Consider the following 9,668-nt stretch of genomic DNA (forward strand, 5'->3'; position numbering starts at 1 on the left):
AGGGAGCTGGCGGGGTCTGGTCCCGGCCTCCTTATGGGAGGTGGGGTGCGGCAGGCCGGCCTCGGGTCCTTCCTGGGCCTCTATCCTCAGCTGTAAGGTGGGGGCATCGGGCCAGGGGAACCCCGAGGACGGCCAGCTCCAGGACTGAGACCTGGCACAAAGTCACTACTTAATAAATGGCTGTTGATTGGTTGGTAACAATAGCGATGGCTCAGGCTGCCCAGGGCTCCAAGGAAGCTTCTCTGGGGCTTGTTTAGTCCCCCCCTCCCTCCGCCAGCTTGAGACTTGGAGCCCCTGCAAGCTGACTGACCAATGGCCGACAGACCGACCTACGTCCCTGTGGGGCAGAGGCCCGGCTGGATGTCCCGTCCCAGGCCCCAGAGTTGCTTGGGTGGGCCAGGCTCGGGAGCCGGGAGCCAGCAGCCAGGCCAAACATCCTTGGTGGTGATGTGGGGCCGGCGCAGGTTAATTGTTCATCCGTCCCCCCCTCTCCCCCCCCCCCCCAGCTTGTGTCCTGGCTCCCCAACCTGAGGTTTCAGGTCACTAGCCAAGACAGCCAGAGATCGGGTACAAGGCCTTTCTGAGGAAGCCGCTAATTCTCTTCCGGCTCCTCGAGCTTCCTGATTCACTGGAGCCCCCAAGGACACTGATGGAGGATGGGGAGGTAGTATGGGGGAGACATGGCCCTGTGGGCCTGACCTGAGCTGGGGAGCTGGGGAAGGGAGGTCAGGCCTGGACAGGAGATAGCCAAGCCCCTTCTCCTGCCTCCGAGGGCTACTCAGACACCTCCCCCGCCAGGCAAGCTCGAACCGTGGCAGTCAGGGGTGCTGGTAAATGTGGTCATGGCTGGCACAGGTCACTTCAAATCCCCAAGCCTTGGTTTCCTCAGGGTGAGACTGGCTGACTCATGGCTTCTGAGGTCTCCTTCCTCCCCACCCCCAGATGTGGCATTTGCTTCTGCTCCTTCGCTAGGCTGAGTGTTAAATCTTCAGTGTGAATGTTTACATTCAGAAATCGGCCACTGCCACAAATTGGGCTTGGTTTATTCTGCTGATTGTCTAGGTTAGCAAAAGTGAGGGGGAAAATGGCAAAACAGGAAGGGAGGGAGGGAGGGAAGGAAGGAAAGAAGGAAGGAAGGAAGGAAGGAAGGAAGGAAGGAAGGAAGGAAGGAAGGAAGGAAGGAAGGAAGGAAGGAAGGAAGGAAAGAAGGGAGGGAGGAAGGGAGGGAGGGAGGGAGGGAGGGAAAGAGGGAGGGAGGGAGGAAGGGAAAGAAGGGAGCCCCGCTAGCATGACTCCCTGTTCCTCTCATCCAGATTGTGGCTGCTCCTGGAATTCTCCTTCCTAGTCTCCATAAGACAAAGTCCTTCTCATTTTCTTAGTTTCTCCTTCTTTTCTCCCACCCCTTTTGCCCCCTCCCCTTCTTTCCTCCTCTCCCTCTTCCCCTCCTCTTCATGTCCACTTCTTCCACAGCACCTTCATATGGTGTGGACTGAAGCCGCCCTCATCCTCCTGTCTGCCTGCTCTGGGGTCTAGTTTATTAGCACCTCCCCAAAGAACTCTAAAGTAGCTAGTTGGAGAATGACAGCAATTGCCCTTTCAAAAAAGGTTGTTTCTTTTGAGAAAGAAGCCGCCCCTCTCCTAGGGGTGCAGGTCCGCTTCCAGTAGCACCCAACCCCTGCCTCTCAGGCATCCCTGGAGGGCTTACAAAGGCCAACGGAAGGAAGTGGCCCAGCTTCTGGATCCCATCTCTGGAACGGGTCTCACAGGGCATCCAGACTCTGGCCCCTCATTTTATCCATGAGGCGGATAAAGGCGGGAAATCTGGCTTAAGTCCCTCAACAGGGGATTGCAGAATTGGGATTTGGACCCAGGCCTTTGGACTGCAGATTCAGGGCTCTCCTGGGTAAACTTTATGACCCTTTCCCCATTTCCACTTCCAGTCTCTCCTCTGATAACTATCCTTGGTGACACAGGTCACCCTTCATGGCATTTACTCTTGTGCGGGTTGGCAGGACGCCATTTTTTGGTGCACTCAGAGTGAGTCCAGCCCTTGAGATCAAGAGTAGCTTTTACCCAATCTCTTTGACATGACATCTCTTGCTTATTCTGTTTAATGTCAGAGAATGGGGGAGGGGGGCACCAGGACCCCAATGTTAGGGCTAGAAGAAGTCTGTCAGGCAGAGGAAGGTGTTCTGCCGCTGCAGCCCCCCAGCCCCTCTGGGGGGACTAGTGATCTGGTGTCTTCCTTCACCGAGACAAGAATGCCTGCGTACCAGGCATTGTATTTTACAAATATCATCCTCACAACAACCCTGGGAAATAGGTGCTGTTAATATATTTATTTTACAGCTAAGGAAACTGAGGCAAGCCGTGGTTAAGTTGCTTTCCATGACTTGCTGTTTGATCCACACATTTTTTTAGGGTTAACTTGTTTAATATCCAATGAGTTTTGAGTCTATCTTTCCATACCCTTTATTGCATATAATTTTGATTACAGCATGCTATGAAATGTATACATTTAATATTTCTGCCTTTCTGCATTTAATTGTGAGATTGCTACATCCCAGTTCATGACCAATTTTCTCCAAAGTCCTATCATATCTAAGTTTTCTAAGATTCTATTCACCTCCTTAATTTTTTTCTGCTTATTTTGTGGCTAGAATGATCTAATTTTGAGAAGGGGAGGTTGAGGTCCCCCATTAGTATTGTTTTGTTGCTTATTTCTGCCTGTAACTGATTTAGCTTCTCTAGGAATTTGGTATACCACTTGCTGGCGCGTATATATTTAGCATTGATATTACTTCATTGCCCATGAAGCCTTTTAGCAAGATATAGTTTCCTTCCTTATCTTTTTAAATTAGATCTATTTTTGCTTTACTTTTGTCTGAGATCTGGATTACTATTCCTGCCTTTTTTTTTTTTTTTTAACTTCAGCTGAAGCCCAATATATTCTGCTCCAATCTTTTACCCTTAGTCTTTGTATATTTGTTTTAAAGGTGTTTTTTGTAAACAACATATTGTAGAATTCTGGCCTTTCTCCAGTGATTTCTGCCCTTCCTCTTATCCATTCCTTCCCTTTTCTTGCCCCTTTCTCCTCCTCCTTTTTTATAGGGCAAGATAAATTTCTATGCCCATCTGAGTGTGTCTGTAAATACCTCTTTGAGCCAAATCTGATGAGATTAAGTTTCAGACAATGCTCATCCCCCTCCCTTCTTTCCTTCTACTGTAATAGGTCTTTTGAGCCTCTTCATGTGATCTAATTTATCCCATTTTCCCTCCTCTTTCCTCTTCTCCCAATACAACCCCTTAATGCTTTTTTTTTTTCTTATAACATATCAAAGTCAACTTATACTCTCTGTCTACCTATGCCCCCTCTAACTGACCTAATAAAAGATGAAATTCTCTAGTTACAAATATCATCTTCCCACATGGGGATGTAAACAGTCTAACCTTCAAATAATATATATATTTTTTTCTGTTTAGCTTTTTATGCTTCTCTCGAGTCTTTTATTTGAAGATCAAATTTTCTGTTTAGTTCTGATCTTTTCATCAGAAATGATTGAAAGTCACCTGCTTTATGGAAGGTCCATCTCCTTCTCTGTAAAATGATGGGCATTCTTGGTTGTAATCCAAGCTCGTTTGCCCTCTGAAATATCTTCCAATCCTTTAGTATGGAAGATACTAAAGCCTGGTAATCCTGACCATGGCTCCTTGATACTTGAATTATTTCTCTCTGGCAGTTTGTAGTATTTTCTCCTTGTCCTGATAATTCTGGAACTTAGTTATAATAATTCTTTGAGCTTTTTTTTGCATCTTCTCTTTCAAGGTGAGTGATGGATTCTTTCCATGACTATTTTGCCTTCTGGTTGTAGCACATCAAGGCAATTTTCTTTGATGAATTCTGGAAAGACGCTATCCAGGCTCTTTTTTTTTTTTTTTTATCTTGGCTTTCAGGTAGTCCAGTAATTCTTAAATTGTTTCTCCTGAATCTAGTCTCTAGGTCAGTTGTTTTTCCAATGAAGTATTTTATATTTTCTTCTTTTTTTTAATTCTTTTTAATTTATTTGATTGATTCTTGATGTTTCATAGAGTTATTAACTTCTATTTGCCCAATTCTAGTTATTAATATGATTTTGTTCAGTTAGCTCTTGTATTGTAATATGCCCTGGCAGGCCTTTGGCAAGTTGTAGAGGGATGTTGTAGGCCCTTCAACCAGGTGTAGAAAGTTTGGTTCCTGATGAGTGTTTCAAGAGCTGAAGTTTGTTAGTTCCAATCAGTGATTGACCCTTGTTATATAAATATCAGGCAAGTTCCTCAGACCAGAGAGTTTTCTGATGCTGCTTGGTTGCTTTTGAGAGAAACTCTCTTCCTCGGAGAAGTCCAGGTTTGTTAATAATTTTTATCTATTGAATTTGCTTTCCCACCCCAGTATCTCCTTTTCCATTTGGCTAATTCTACTTTTAAAAGTATTGTTTTCTTTGGTGGATTTTTTTTTTTTTAATTTGGCCAACTGTATGGAAGTCATTGTTTATCTGGGTCAATTTTTTTCCTTCCTTCTCTAAGCTGTTGACTCTCTCTTGTATAGAATTGGTACTATTAAGCCACCATCCTTTGTGGTTTTTTCCCTATGAATTCCCTTGATATTCTTGACTTTTTGTTCTTCCAGATGAATTTTGTTATTTTTTTCTAGTTCTATAAAATCACTTTGGTATGACACTGAACAAGTAGAACAATTAAGATAGAATTGTTATTTTTATTATATTGGCCCAGCCTACCCATGAGCAATTGTTATTTTTCCAATTCTTTAGACTAGGCTTTATTTGTGTGAGGAGTTTTTTATAATTGTTTTCATATAGTTCCTGGATTTGGCTTGGCAGGTAGATGCATAAATATTTTATTTTGTCTACCATTATTTTAAATGGAATTTCTATCTCTTGCCAATGGGCTTTGTCAGTAATATATAGAAATGCCTATTTGTGTGGATTTATTTTATATGCTGCCACCTTGCCAAAGCTGTTAATTGTTTCAAGTAGGTTTTTGAATGATTCTATAAGTTTATCATATCATCTTCCAAGAGTGATAGCTTTATCTCATTGCCTATTCTAATTCCTTTAATTTCTTTTTTCTTTTCTTATTGCTAAAGTCAACATTTCTAGTACAATATTGAATTATAGTGGGTGATAATGGGTATCCTTGTTTCACCTCTGATTTTATTGGAGATGCAGCAATTTCTTGCTGATGGTTTTAGATAGATGCTGCTTAACATTTTAAGGAAAACTTCCTTTATTCTTATGCTCTCTAGTATTTTTAACATGAATGAATATTATATTTTGTCAAAAGCTTTTTCTGCATCTGTTGAGATTATCATATGATTTCTGTTGGTCTTATTATTGATATGGCCAATTATGGTAATAGTTTTCCTGATATTGAACCAGCCCTGCCTTCCTGGTATAAATCCCACTTGGTTGTAGTGTATTATTCTGTTGATAAGTTATTGTAATCTCTTTGCTAATATTTTATTAAAATTTTTGCATCAAGATTCATCAAGAAGATTGGTCTGTAAATTTCTTTCTCTGTTTTGGCCCTTCCTGGTTTAGTTATCAGTGTCATATTTGTGTCATAGAAGGAATTTGGCAGTATTCCTTTACCTATTTTTCCAAAAGTTTACATAGTATCGGAATTACATGTTCTTTAACTATTTGGTAGAATTCAATTGTAAACCCATCTGCCCCTGGAGAGTTTTTTCTTAGGGAGTTAATAACACCTACTTCTCGGGGTTGCTGTGAGGATCAAACAAGATATTTGGACACTAACACAATGTCTGGTATATAGTAGCTGCTTAGTAAATGTTTGTTTCCTTCCTTCCTATCTGTCTGACATCTGGGGGCCCTGGGTTCTTTCTGTGTGACTCCAAATCCAGCTGGCTAACCATTGTACCACATGGTCTTGTCATAGAATGTGGGTTCTTCCAGGGCAGAGATCATTTGCATCTCCTTTCCTGGCATTTAGCAGATCATTATAATGGAGTAGCCATGATCCAGAGGAGACTTTGTTCTGAGCTGTGTAGACAGGTGACAGGTCCTCCCCCTCCTCCTGCTGTTCAGCTCTGTCCCTCAGGCTTTCTAGGGATTAAAGAAGGGGGAGGAGTGAGCTAGATGGAGCAATGAGCCAGTTCCCAGAAATCAATAAGGAGGCATAAACATTGCCTGTTTATCAGCAAAGCTCTGGAGGAAAAACTGGAGATTTTACCCGAGGCAAGAGGTGTGCCAGCTCTCCCCTTTCACCTGCTATCAAGGTGGAGGGAACCCCCCACATACTGCTGGGGGCTGGAGACAAGGGGCTGCAGGTCAGAGCACCTGGAGGACTCCCACCTCTCATCCTCAGGCTGGAGAGGGGGTGGGGCTGTCAGCAGCCTAACATTTCAGGTCTTCTAGTTCCTTTCCTTTTGTGGCTAGAAGAAGAGTGGAGAAGGAAAGGAAGCTTCTGTCTGGGCACAAGCCTTCTGTCCTTAGGGTCCCCCCTGTCCAGGGATACCTGGCTGCTTCCAACTCCTCTGGAATGGGGGGAGAGGGGCACCTAGCACAGCAAGGACAGTGCCTGAGCTCGGAGAGGTGCTGGGTGGGGGGCTGTGGGAAGGTGGCCTGGATTTGGAGAGGTGCTGGGTGGGGGGTTGCAGGGACTTGCAGGTACCTGCATTTACAGAGGTGCTGGGTGGGGGCCGGATCTCTTGCCATCTGGACTCACTTCAGGACAAGTAGGAAGACTGCTGTGAGAAGCCAGGAAAGGAATAAGCATTTATAGAGCGCCCACATAAGCACTTTGTGTCTACAGTCCCTCCCCAACATGAACCCCGGGCTTCCACAAGTGCTTTCCTTCTGAATCATGCTTCCTTCTTCCCAGCTCCAAAGTTCCCTCGGGGTTTGGGATTCTGCCATGGAGGGGTGCTCCAGAAGAGGCCCCATTCTCTAGCCCCTCTTCTCTGTGGACTCCTGACTGACCCAGCCAGGCTGGTAGAGCCTCTGGGAGGGCAGCGGGGCTGTGATCCGAGGTTCTTTCAGGGGTTCGGAAGGGGATTCCCCTCTATCTCCAGCCCTGCTGCACTTCCTGCAGGGGAAAAATGAGCTTGGTTCTAACCCTGCCTGGCACAGGAGTTCATCAGTCACTCAACAATCATTTATTATACTCCTGCTGTGTGTCGGGCCATGTGGGAAGGCAGAAACGGTCTCTGCTTTCAATGGCTCATGGCCCAAAGTGGGAGATGACGTGCAAAAAGTATGCACCAACTGCATAAATGCAGGCAAGGGAGGGCCCCTGGCAGGAGGTAGGGCTGGAGTCCTCCACTCTTGAAGAAGTAGAAGTAGTGGAGGACGGGAGTCCGGGCGTGGAGGACGGCCTTCCTTGGCATGACCTTGGCAGATGTCACATCCTGTTTGAGGAAGAACAGGCCGGCCTGCCACGCCATTGGGTGAGCGCCAAGTGGGGATCCAAGTGGGGAGGATTTTGTGTTTGATTCCGAAGCACAGAATCGGGCCATGGGGACCCGTGGCTGTTCTGGGTTATCTTGGCTCCCCGGGGCCCGCCTGCTGCCCAGAAATCCCACTAGACCCCTGCAGGGGCCTCTGTCCGCATGGTGCTCCTGCTGCCTCGGAGCCCTGAGACCCCCCCAGGTTGGCCCCCGAGAGCCCTTCAGAGCAGAGCCTGGGTGGGGCGGGGACATCTCTGCCTCCCAGCACACAGGGGACCTTTCCGGCAGTCTCATCCCAGCTTTGAAGGGCTAATGGCAAGGTCCGCTCCTTGGCATTCCCTGTCTCTGCTTGATTCACCAAGTCTGGCCAGAAAAAGCCCAGATCTCTCCAAGCTGGGTCCTCGGGAAGCTGCCCCCCGGCAGGCCCAGGGCTGCTGTTGGAGCCCTCCGAGCTTTGGGCCCTCCTGGGCCCTGAGCCCTTTTCTGCCAGCTGCCCCGTGGCCTTGCAGGCTGAGCAGAAGGGGCTTCATCCTCCTGGCTTCCTTGGGCAAGCATCCCTAAGCAGAGGGACATCAGCAATTCCCTGAGAATCCCGGCACCATGGCCCATGGGCCCATAACATGTCCCGGCCCAGGCTGGGCGCCGGCCCTGGGGGCTTTGAATTCTGCAGCTGCCACTTGTTACCTGGGAGACCTCGGGAAAGTGATTTCATCTGCCTGGAAAGAGGCTCTGACTGGAGATCCAAGGCCCCGGCTCTGGGCCAGGGCTAAGCCGATTCAGGCTTCTTCCAGCTCCGGGGTAGAGGCCAGGACATCCTGCCTCCTTCGCCTCCTGAGCAAAGGGAGCTGGGAGGAAAGCGGGCTGAGGGGCCTGGGTTTTCTGGATGACCCTTCTGGGGCTCGTGGTACAATGTCTCAACCGAATGGGCTGAGAATGGGTCCTCAGGGTCGAGTCTGAGATGGCCTGGGCCCGGCTGACTCCCAACTCCAGCCATAAATACCAGGCCCCCACTGGCCCTGAATGCCAATGGGTCGGGGGGGATGGGTGGGGAGATGGGACAGGTAGCAGCGTGGGTGGGGAGATGGGACAGGTAGCAGCGTGGGTGGCAGGATGGGTGGATGGCCGGACGGGTAACAGGATGGACAGATGGGTGAAGTACAGCCAGTGGCTCAGTTGGAGAAAGCCCACGAGCCTGGCGGAGGAGGATCTTCTCTTCGGGATCCACAAGGAGATCCGGAATCAGTGGGACCCACAGAATGTCAGGAACAATGAGTGCGTGCATGATTTTCTTAACTTGGTCGCAGAGACGCCATCTTTGCCTGGCCCGCCAGTGCCCACCTGCGCTCTCTGCCTGCCCCAATGCCTCCCTCTCCTGGGAAGGCAATCCCATGGCAGACACGGCAGAGCATTTGCTCCCCCGACCCCAGCTTGGTGAGCAGCTGCTAATCCCAGACAGATTCCCCTAAAAACAGCCACTGGAGGCTCGGGGATGAGAGGAAGAAGAGGAGTCACAGTGGTCCAGGAATCCCTACCTCCTCTTCTCGCCCCTTACCCCTGGGGCTCCCCCGAATGGGCACAAAGAGGCAGGAGACGCGGAGGCTGAGAGAGGGAGGCAGGAGGTTCAGAGGCCTTTGGAAAGCTCCTTGTCAGAGCGGGGACTTGAAGGAAGAGCGGAGGTGGAGATGAGCCCTAGTGAGCCGGGGCTGGGAGAGCCGGGTGTCCTGGGAATGGAACGGCCTGGGCGTGAGTGCCCCCTCGGAGTATATGAGAAGCCTAGAGAAGTTGGAGGCAGCTTAAGGAGGGCTCTGAATGTCAGGCAAAGTTAGTTTAATCCGGGAGCTACTCTAAGAAGGGGTGTGTGTGTGTGTGTGTGTGTGTGTGTGTGTGTGTGTGTGTGTGTGTATGTGTGTTCTGTCTCTTGTCTCTGGGTCTCTGTCTCTTGTCTCTGGGTCTCTCTCCCTAGGGGCCTCATCCCGAGATTCCTCACTTGCTGCCTTGTGGGGCCCCTCTGGGCTCCGTGGGGTCCCTGGCAGCTCCTGAACAGGCCCCATCACATTTCCCCTGTTTCCATCTCTTTTCTATTCTGTTCTGCACCATTTTGTCTAAAATATGACTGGCTCCGCCTTCCCCTGCAGCCGGAGCTGAGGAGAGCCAAGCGCCTCATTAAATGAGATCTCCGAAAACCGCCTCGGCTGTCCGAGAT

Source organism: Antechinus flavipes, chromosome 2 (genome assembly GCF_016432865.1).
Source record: "Antechinus flavipes isolate AdamAnt ecotype Samford, QLD, Australia chromosome 2, AdamAnt_v2, whole genome shotgun sequence".
NCBI lineage: Eukaryota > Metazoa > Chordata > Mammalia > Dasyuromorphia > Dasyuridae > Antechinus > Antechinus flavipes.